This window comes from Gracilinanus agilis, chromosome 6, assembly GCF_016433145.1.
Source record: "Gracilinanus agilis isolate LMUSP501 chromosome 6, AgileGrace, whole genome shotgun sequence".
NCBI lineage: Eukaryota > Metazoa > Chordata > Mammalia > Didelphimorphia > Didelphidae > Gracilinanus > Gracilinanus agilis.
This window is the reverse complement of record NC_058135.1, coordinates 118,005,955-118,016,685: the sequence shown is the minus strand read 5'-3', so window position 1 is coordinate 118,016,685 and position 10,731 is coordinate 118,005,955.

Below are 10,731 nucleotides of genomic sequence, written 5' to 3'. Positions count from 1 at the left end.
CTTTCTCTCTCTCTCTCTTCCTTCCTTCCTTCCTTCCTTCCTTCCTTCCTTCCTTCCTTCCTTCCTTCCTTCCTTCCTTCCTTCCTTCCTTCTTTCCTCCTTCTTTGTATTCTTATGTGTTATACTTTAGACACTTAAAAAAATTATTCTGAGAAGTGGTCCATAAGCTTCACCAGACTGCTCAAGGGGATCAATACACAGAAAAAAAATTTTTTTTAAAAAGCCTTTATCTAGTACCATATCTCTCATTTTGCAAGTGAGAATATTAGTTTGGAAAGGCCCTCAGGAACATCCCTAGGCCTTAACCCTCTTTCCAAAAAAAGGCAGATTACTTTTGTCACTGCTATTTTAAAATGGATATTCTCTGGAAAAGAAGATTGTTACCCTCAGCTGGAATGAATTGTTCTTGCCACTGAACTTCCATCCCTCTGAAAGAGAGTGAAACTGACAATTTTGTGTAACTCTTTCTCATTTAAATCTAATTTGCTCCTTTGTCAAGACTTCACTCCATGATATCATGGGTGCCCTTAGAAAAGGAAGGATGAACAATAACAACAAAAATGAAAAGAATATTAGTGCCTCCTTTACACGGTTCTCGTAAGCATCAGAAATGATAATGTAAAGTGCTTTGAAACCTTTAAAATGTTATATCTATTAAAGCAGTAATAATAATAAATCACAATTATTACTAAAACAAGCCTTAACTTCTCCCTGCCTTACTTGAGAATGTTTGTGAGTTTCTCTGACCCAAAATATTCAGTAGGTGTCCAACCCTGTTCAGATGAGCTTCTGAATTGAGCTAATCTTGTTTTCAGAAGATATAGTCCATCACTGGACTTGTATTTGAAACCTTTCTAATGGAATTTTATAAAACATTTATTTTTATTTATATATATATATGTGTACATATATACATAATGTAATATACTTTCTAACATAAAAATAGATATGATTTGTTATAAATTTGTGATTGATTTGTTGTTGCTGTTTAGTCATTTTTGAGTTGTGTCTGACTCTTTGTGACTCTGTTTGGGATTTTGTTAGCAAAGACACTAGAGTGGTTTGCCATTTTTTCCAGTTCCTTTTACAGATGAGAAAACTGAGGCAAATAGGGTTATGACTTGCTCAGAATCACCCAGTTAGTAAGTATCTGAGGTTGGATTTGAACTTAGGAAATAATTTTCCTGACGCCAGGCCTGGCCTCTTTTCCAACAGAATAGGACCTGCTAGAGTTTGAGTTCTGCCGGTACATCCTTCTAAGACACAAAGACAGCTTCATGCCACAATGATGGGAGGAAGTCTGATGGAAAGTGAACAATGCAGTAAAATATTTTCACATATAGCACACTTTATTCTCCAAATAAGATATTAATTTCTTTTGCATCCTGTATCCATTGCTTAGCTGCCTTTTTCCCCTCCAGCTGCTTAAGACTCCTGGTACACAATACAGGCTGGTCAGCTTGATACCGGGCTGACTTAAGAGGAAGGATATATAAAAAGGAATGACATCTGTAGAGTGCTTTAAGGTTTGCTTAAACTTTTAACGTATATGATCTTATTGGAGTGCCATGACAGTCCTGTGAAGTAAGTGCTAAAGCTATTTTGATCCCTCTTTTATAGATGGGGAAACTCAGACTCAGAGAGATTAGTGAGAGATTTGCACGTGGTCACACAACTCATGAGTATCACAGAAAAGACATGAAGGCAGTTGTTCCTGAATGCGTCAATGGATCACGACTCATGGTATGAGGCAGCCTCTCTCACTCAAGCAGTTCTCATGAAGAACATGTCTGAAAAGACAATAGACTTCAAGGATCAGTTTTTGACCTCTGAAAACCTGGCTTCAAAGTTCATCCCAAAGAAAATGTGAAAATAGTATTTGAGGGCCATACTTTGTTCCTGTATATGTGTGTTTGACTCCACTTTGCATCTGCTTCCTTGCCTGGTTTCACCTCCAAAGTACAATATCCCCCTGGTGGCCCATCTCCACCTCAGTTCCAGTCTCCTTTTGGTCCTGCCCCTTTAAATTATAAGCTCCTTGATGGCAGGGACTGTCTTTTTTTTGGTTACCATTTAAAAATATATAATACAATGCATAACATTACAATAATATAATGCATATGATTTGTTATATATGTAATATATTATAATAAATATGCTTAGCCAAGAGAGACAAATTCTCACATTAGTTATGTTCACTAGTCTATTTCTGACTCTTTCTCCTACTCCTTCCCACTTCTCTTCTCTCCAAGAAGGTAGGTTATATATATTATACATCTATTATCATATAATACATATTTCCTCATTTGTCATTTTGTGAAACAAAACACATATTGCTTACAATAGAGAAAAATTCTGGGAGGAAATAAATTGAAGAATAGTATGTTTCAATCTGCATTCAGACCACTTCTGTTCCTTCTACCCATTTTTTGTCATGAATCTCTTAGAGTTGTCCTGGATCCTTGATTTGTTGAAAATAGTTAAGTCATTCACAGTTGATCATTGTACATCATTGTGGTTACTGGGTATCACATTCTCCCCTTTCATTTTATATCACTTCATATAAGTCTTTCCAGGATTTTTTTTTGGTTATCATTTTGTTTGTTATCCCTTATGGCACAGTGGTATATCATTACAACCATATATCATAACTTGTCTGGTCATTCTCCAGTTGATGGACATCCCTTCAGTTTTTAGTTCTTTGCTAACACAAAAAGATCTGCTATAAACATTTTAGAATATATAATTTCTTTAGTAGTGCCTGGAACATAGCAGGTATTTAAAATGCTTATTGATTGTGGTATGTAAAAAATAAATCAATAAAACTTTATTAAAAAGAAAAAATATATACAGTTTCTTTCCCTTTTTTCATGGTTACCTTAGGAAATAAACCCAATAGTGGTATTAGAAGGTCAAAAAGTATAAACAGTTTTATAACTCTTTGAGTATAATCCCACATAGCTCTCCAAAATGGTTGGCTTAATTCACAGTTCCACCAACAATATTAGATCTCCTATTTTTTCACATCCCCTCCAATATTAGTCATTTTGCCCTTTTACCAATTTAGCCAATCTGATAGGCGTGAGATGTTATCTCAGAGTTGTTTTGATTTGTATTTTCCTAATGTAAGAATGGGATTTGTGCAAGGGGGATGGGACAAAAGGAGCCAGAGAAGGAGTGGCTGACAGTTGGTAACAGTTGGTGACAGTTGGTGACAGTTGAGAACAAAGAGAATTCTGGGAGATTCTCCAGAGGAGGAAGGAAAGAAGAAGGGCTGCTGGTGGAGGACTGGAGAGAGGGAGGAGGTGGACATCCTAGCTCGGACCCAGTTCTGAGGGTTTCCTGAGGATCTTTCTTTGGACACTAAAACCTGGATTCCCGGGTCAGCCATTCCGTCGCTTCTCACCTGTCAAGATTTCAACCAACAAGTCAGCTAAGTTTTTGGACTCTATTTTGGGAGCAATCTCTTACTCTCCTTCCTCCATTACCTATCCTTGCTGAGAGACCCTTCCTGGTCTAAGTTACAATTATAGAAAAGGATAGAAATAGAGAAATAAAAATAGAATCTTAAGGAGAAGAGGTAGGGGGAGACGGTTGGGAGTGGGAACCCTAAAGGTTCCCTCCTGAGTGAGACACTCCATAAGAATAGAGAAGAGGGTACCCCAAATCCCTCTGCTCTTCACCCCTTTCCCCAATCCCTGAATTGTGATTAATAAAAGCCATTAATTAGTCAAATAGAGACCCAGAGTGCCTGAGAGACAATGAGAGGGGAACCACAGCTTGGACTAGCTGCCTCCATCTTGGAGCCAGACCACCTGCTGTGAAGTTGACTGACCTCCGGAGGCTTGTGTGAACCCCGCCCTCATTCTGAATCAGATTGGGGTGCCACATACCTCATCTTATAGGGAAGACTTGTCCCCAACTCCTGCGGGGTGGCATGACCATCAAGGTCACCCAGTTTTGGGGTGACACCCCCCTCAAAGTTTCCTAGTGTATATTCAGCGGGAGGGGAGAGCTAGAAGAGAGTCTCACTTTACAGTCTCTCTCTCTCCCCCCTCTATCAAAACATTGGTTATATTCTGAAAGCCTCATCATTTTTATTTTTTATTCTTATTTAGTTTTTGAATTTTAAAGAATAGATTTAAATTTTAAATTTTCATTAGTTGGGACATCTTGTTATTATGTTTTTTGTATGTTAACAATTTCTGAGACTGGTGGATCAATAGAAGTCCTTTTGGTTGCCCACCTCCTATGCCTCAACTATCACCATTAGACTTCTTGTGGATTCTTTTCTTTAATGCCATGTAGGCATCAAAACCTCATCCTCCAGATGATTTTAAGACCAACATTATAAATGCAGTTCTTTCAGTCACTGAGCAGCATCTGATGAAAGATTTTTACAATGTTTAAGAGTTGACAGGAGCTATGTAAAGCACAAGACAGTGGTTATGTTGAATTTTAACAAAAACATATTTATTTAAACATTTTAAATAATTAAATTTTTCAAAAATGTTAAGTTTCTAGCATTTATATTTCTGAAGTTATTTAAAAAATAAGACATATCAGCAGGGTGGAATTCACAGGATCTTTACAAAAGAGTGACAGTCTAGCCCTCTAAATTGTAAGCATTTTTGTTATTGTTCAGTCATTTCAGTTGTCTTACTCTTTGTGACCCCATTTGGGGCTTTCCTAGAGAGGTTTGTCATTTCCTTCTCCAGTTCAAACAGGATCAAGTAACTTGCCAGAGTCAACTGCTAGGAAGTGTCTGAGGTCAGATTTGAACTCATGAAGATGAGTTCCTGACTCCGGGCCCAGCACTTCATCTTCTGCACTCCCTCGGTACTCCAAATTGTGAATTTAAAATCCTTCATTTAGAATGAAAAAGCATTCTATTTTTATTTATTGCTTAAAGTCCCCCTCCTGCCCCAATATGAGGGGAAAATTGCTCCATATAACATAAGATTGTAATAAAAATGAATTTATTTTCTTTAGCTTTTTGCTTAAAAATTTTTGATGACAGTGTCTTCCTTCTCCTGACCCTGATTTCTCATGGGACGAGAACCTGGGGAAACACAACAGTTTAATTTACACAGAACCTAACCTAAACAAAAAAAGTGAAGTTTGTAAAGTCAAACCAATAGATAAATAGATAGACATAGACGGATGGATAGATAGATAGATAGATAGATAGATAGATAGATAGAGACAGATTAGATAGATACAAGGTTGGAAGATAGATGGAGAGATGGATGGATGGATGGATTGATGGATAGAGGATAGATGGATAGACAGATTAGATAGATAAGATAGATAAGATAGATGGCTAGATTAATAGAATAGATAGATAAGATAGATAGATGGATATATATATTGATAGAATGAGAGACTGACAGATTGCTAGGTAGATAGATTGATAGGATGATGGATAGAATCGTAGATAGATTTACAAGGTGACAGGTGGATAGATAGAACATCTATTAAACATTACTATGTGTCATTCACTGTGCTAAGTGCTGCAGGGAAAACACAAGCGAATATGATAGATGCTGCCTACAATGTAATGGGGGAGATAATATGTAACCCAAAGTATGCAAAGCAAGCCATATACAGGATAAACAGGAAATATTGCCCATATAAGGGGAAGGCAGTAGAATTAAGATCAAGTTCATTGAACTAAATTGTGCTATTTAGAAACCTTATTCACCCCAACAGTTCTCTAGGCTGATGGAAATCTAATACCATCAAGTGTCAGACCCACAAAAACCCGTGTCAAACAAATTTCCTTGCCTTTTTTGAGTAGGAAGTTTTAGCACTGATTTATCATGTTTTATGTTTCTGAATGTGGGGCCCTGTTTGCATTAGCTCTTCCTCAGGGAGGTATAGAATGGAGGAAATAGCAGAGAAGTTGGAGTCAGAAGAACTGGGTTCAGAGGATCCTCTGATATTTTCTACCTGTACAACATCAGGCAAGCCTCATTTTCCTCATTTGTAAAAGGGAAAGTTGGATTAGATGGTCCCTAAGATTCCTTCCAGCTGTAAATCTATGAGTTCTCTGACATGATATAGACAATAAATTTCAAGAAGGCACATTGTTAGTGAAGCAAAATAGGACCAGCCCAAGTCCACATGTGTTCCCATTAGAAGGAAACTCAGGCTTCTTACAGTCTAAATTATACTCATAGAGAAGCAGAAATGACTTCATTTAAACTTGGGTAATTACACTGGATAGTTTTCATTTCGGAATCTGACAAGAGCTGGAATCAGGAAGACTTTGGTGCAAATCTAGCCTCAACCACTTATTATCCCTATAACCTTAGGCAATTCACAAAAACCCTCTTTCTGCCTCAGTTTCCTCATTGTAAAATGAGGATAATAATGACACTTCCCTATTCTGTTGAGAGGATAAAATTAATATCATAGTTGCGAAGTGCATCATAAACCTTAAAGAACCATTTAAATGCCAGAAATAACAACAACAACAATAATAAAAATAAATAATAAAAATAAATAATAAAAATAAACCCCAAAGAAGTCAGCTTGTTCATCAGGTCTGGACCAGCTGAGAAATATTTTCTAACTCCAAGATACAAAGTGAGTAGATTTATTGATAAATTCAATTTATTCAACAAATTTAAACCAATTCTATTCTATACATATTGATTAAGTGCATGTACACACCACACACTATTCTAAGTGTTAGAGGAGACAGTCAAGAAGAAATCAGTCCCTGTCCCAGAACTTACCTGGTGGGAAAGGTGGGGAAGAGTGTTCAGGGAAGGAAGTGCACAACGTGGGCACATATAAATAAATACAAAGTAATGTGGGCACAGAGGGGAGGAGTACTAATATTTGGATGAACCAGGGATAACCGCTGGGAAGAAGAGCAGCCTTGAAGGGTGTTCTAGGAAAGGTGAAAAGGGAGTGACAAGTAGTCACTCTTCAGATCTGCCTTCATTTTCAGCCTTTTCTGGACAGAAACTTTGCTAGATATCGGCTTAGGGTTCGACATTAGTGAAGGGACTTTTTTTTTTAAAGTATTAAAAACATTTTATTTTGGAAATAGAGTTTATAGGGGCAGCTAGGTGGCATAGTAGATAGAATGTCATACCTGGGATTGGAAAGATCTGGGTTCAAATGTAACCTCAGACACTTCCTAGGGTGTGAGCTTGGGAAAGTCACTTCACCCCCAATGCCTAGCCCTTACCTGTCTGTCTTAGTGTTATTACTAAGACAAATAAGGGTTTTTAAAAAGAGAAATAAAGTTTGTGATACTACATTTACAAAATTGGATTATTTTCACATATACAAAGAACTCAAAAAGAGGATTCTACATAAAAATCTGAACCACAATTTTATCCTGCTTGCTTAAAATATACATTATATATTTATTAATATGTTATTATAGAAAATATATTAAATATAAATGTTAATCTATAGTAATATCCAGTATTTATAGATTAACATTATATATTAATGTAATATATACATATATGTTACGAGACAGTTAGGTGGCTCAGTGAATTGAGAGTCAGGCTTAGAGAAGGGAGGTCCTGGGCTCAAATCTGGCCTCAGACACTTCCCAGCTGTGTGACCCTGGGCAAGTCACTTAATTTCCATTGCCTAACCCTCATCCCTCTTTTGCCTTAGAACCTATACATAGTATTGATTATAAGATTGAATTTTTATTTATACATAATACATATCCATGTGTGCTTATATAAATGTATATATATCTGTACATGTGTGGGTTTATCTATAAATATAAAGATATAAATTCTAGCTTACTTTTGAAACAGTCCAGCTTGTCAGTGCTTTTCTTTGAATTTACTACTTCTGTTTCTTACACAAAGTCTTGGTATCTTTTGTTTTAACATCATCAACATTTTCCAGTGAATCTCTCCCCTCTCCCCTCCCAGAAAGCTCTCTCTTATAATAATCGAAACAAGAAAAAAAGTTAAATAAAACAAAGAGCTGCCCAAAGCCTGGCTTTCTGTGCAGCAGGGCACATCTGTGGTTCCCCTTTGAAGCCTCTTTCTTTCCCTTTTCTGGGACCAGGCTTGGTTTCTCTGCCAAAGGACTTCGTTTCGGTGGTTTCGTCGTTTCTCCTTCTAGACTGTCATAGCTTATTTCATTTTGTATTATCTTCTAGGCCTTCCCATGCTTCTTTACGGTCATCAATTCTTACATCACAGTAATATCCTCTTACAAATATTTGCTTAGGCATTCTCCAATTGAAGTTTTCTAATACAAATTGTTGTCATAAATATTTTGGTTTATCTGAAGCCTTTCTTTTTGGTATTGACTTCCTTGGGGATCTGTTCCAAACAGGAGGATTTCTAGATCAGGAGTTCTGAACATTTTATTCATTCTCTTTACATAACTCCAGATTGCTTTCTAGAATGGTTGAACATATTTGCAGTTACACTAACAATGCAGGGATCAGTTATGCTTTATGCCAGAAACAACAGTCTTTGTGATCCTTAGGTAACAAGTAAAGGGCAAGTGTTACAAAGTCTTGCTACGAGTCATATTCATCAGATTGGCAAAGATGACAGAAGATGGGGGCAGCTAGATGACTCAGCTGATTGAGAGCCAATTCTAGAGATGGGAGGTTCTGGGTTCAAATCTGGCCTCAGACACTTCTTTGCTGTGTAACCTTGGACTAGTCACTTACTTCTATTACCTACACCTTATCATTCTTCTGTCTTGGGCCCAATACACAGTATTGATTGATGTAGGGTAAGGGTTTTTAAAAAATGACAGAAGAGAATAAAGAACTGGAGGAATTCCATGTGAACTGTAAAGTCAGCTTTAGAATAGCACATTTAGAACTGGAATGACCTCCAGGAATTGATGCAGAGTGAAAGGAACAGAACCAGGAGAACATTGTACACAGAGGCTGATACATTGTGGTACAATCGAGCATAATGGACTTCTCTACTAGCAGCAATGCAAGGATCCAGAGCAAGGCTGAGGGACTTATGAGAAAGAAAACTGTCCACATTCAGAGGAAGAACTGTGGGAGGAGAAACACAGAAGAAAAACAACCGCTTGAACACATGGGCTGATGGGGATATTATTGGGGATGTAGACACTAAATGATAAATCTAGTCCAACTATCAATAATATGGAGTTACAATGGAGTTACAATGATACATGTAAAACCCAGCATTGGCTAAGGGGGGTCAGGGAGTTTGGGGGAGAGGGAAAAAACTTGAAATATGTAACTAGGGGAAAATATTCAAAATAAAAATAAAAAAATGACAGAAGAGGAAAATAATAATTATTAGAAGATATGTGGGAGGATAGGTATGCTCATACAGTGTTGGTGGAGCTGTGACTTGTTCTAATCATTCTGGAAAACAATTGGGAACTATACCCAAAAAAGTCACCAGACTGCTCTGTCAAATTTTCTGTTTTATTTTTGTCCAACATATGAACACTGCACTTTAAAAAGAGCTTAGAAAATTTAGTTGTCTTGTGGAAAACTACTTATGTTCTATCTGATCCCTCTTCTGAACAACCGAATTTCCATTATATTGGAATATATAATCCAATGTATATGTGTATATATATATATTGGATTATATATTCTGATATAAGTGACATTTACACAGAGCTTTAAAATGTTCTGGCGCAGCTAGGTAGTTCAGTGGTGAGTCAGGCCCAGAGACAGGAAGTCCTGGGTTCAAATTTGGCCTCAGACACTTCCTAGCTGGTTAACATCAGGCTAGTCACTTAACCCCCATTGCCTAGCCCTTACCACACTTCTGCCTTAAGACCAATACACAGTATTGATTCCAAGATGGAAAGTAAAGGTCTTTAAAAAACAAACAAACAAATAAATAAATAAAATATTCAAAGTTTTATCTGATTTCCTATCATTGGAGATTTATAACAGCCCTGAGAGACAGACACAGATAGGATTATCTCCATTTTACTGAAAAGATAACTGAGGCTAAGTGATTTGCCTGTGCTCACACTATGAAATGAAATACTTAGTGAAAATCAGAATAATCTCTGTGCATGGTGATTAAAAAATCAGTTGGTCACATATAGCTTTTCTTCCTGAATTATGTATATTTGCATATTTATGCCTCTATTTAATTCATTTTTGTTGTTATATTTAAAGGTGCTGTTATACCTTAGCAACACCTTTAAATATAACAACAAAAATTAATAGGCAGGATTGAGGCCAGGTAATTTTAGATCCAAAAAGTAAGTTTTATATGTGAAAGAACAAATTTTAATTAGAAAAGTTAGACTTATTACTACTCTGAAAATCAGAACAGGAAGGGGCTTTAGATTCTATCTTGTCATATATTTAATTAAGGTTTCCAATCAAGAGACACAGTGTTTAGAGTGCAAGGCATAAAGTCAGGAGGACCTGAGTTCAAATCCAGCCTCAAGCATGAACTAACTGTGTGACCCTGGGCAAGTCACTTAACTCCAATTACCTAGTTCTTCCTGCTCTTCTGTTTTGGAACCAATATACAGTATTGATTCTAAAACAGAGGGTAATGGTTTTAAACAATCAGGGCCACTTAATCACACACATAGTTAGTTTGTCATTAGCTCAGGATAAGAATGGGGCCAGATGTGAGAAGAATCATTTCTTCAGTTACAAACTTACTTACCTTCATACTTTTTGGGTAATTTTTATTATCACGGGTTCTACATCTGTCTCCTTGTCTTTGCTATAGTATATAGTCTTGGCTAGTAGGGTTCACT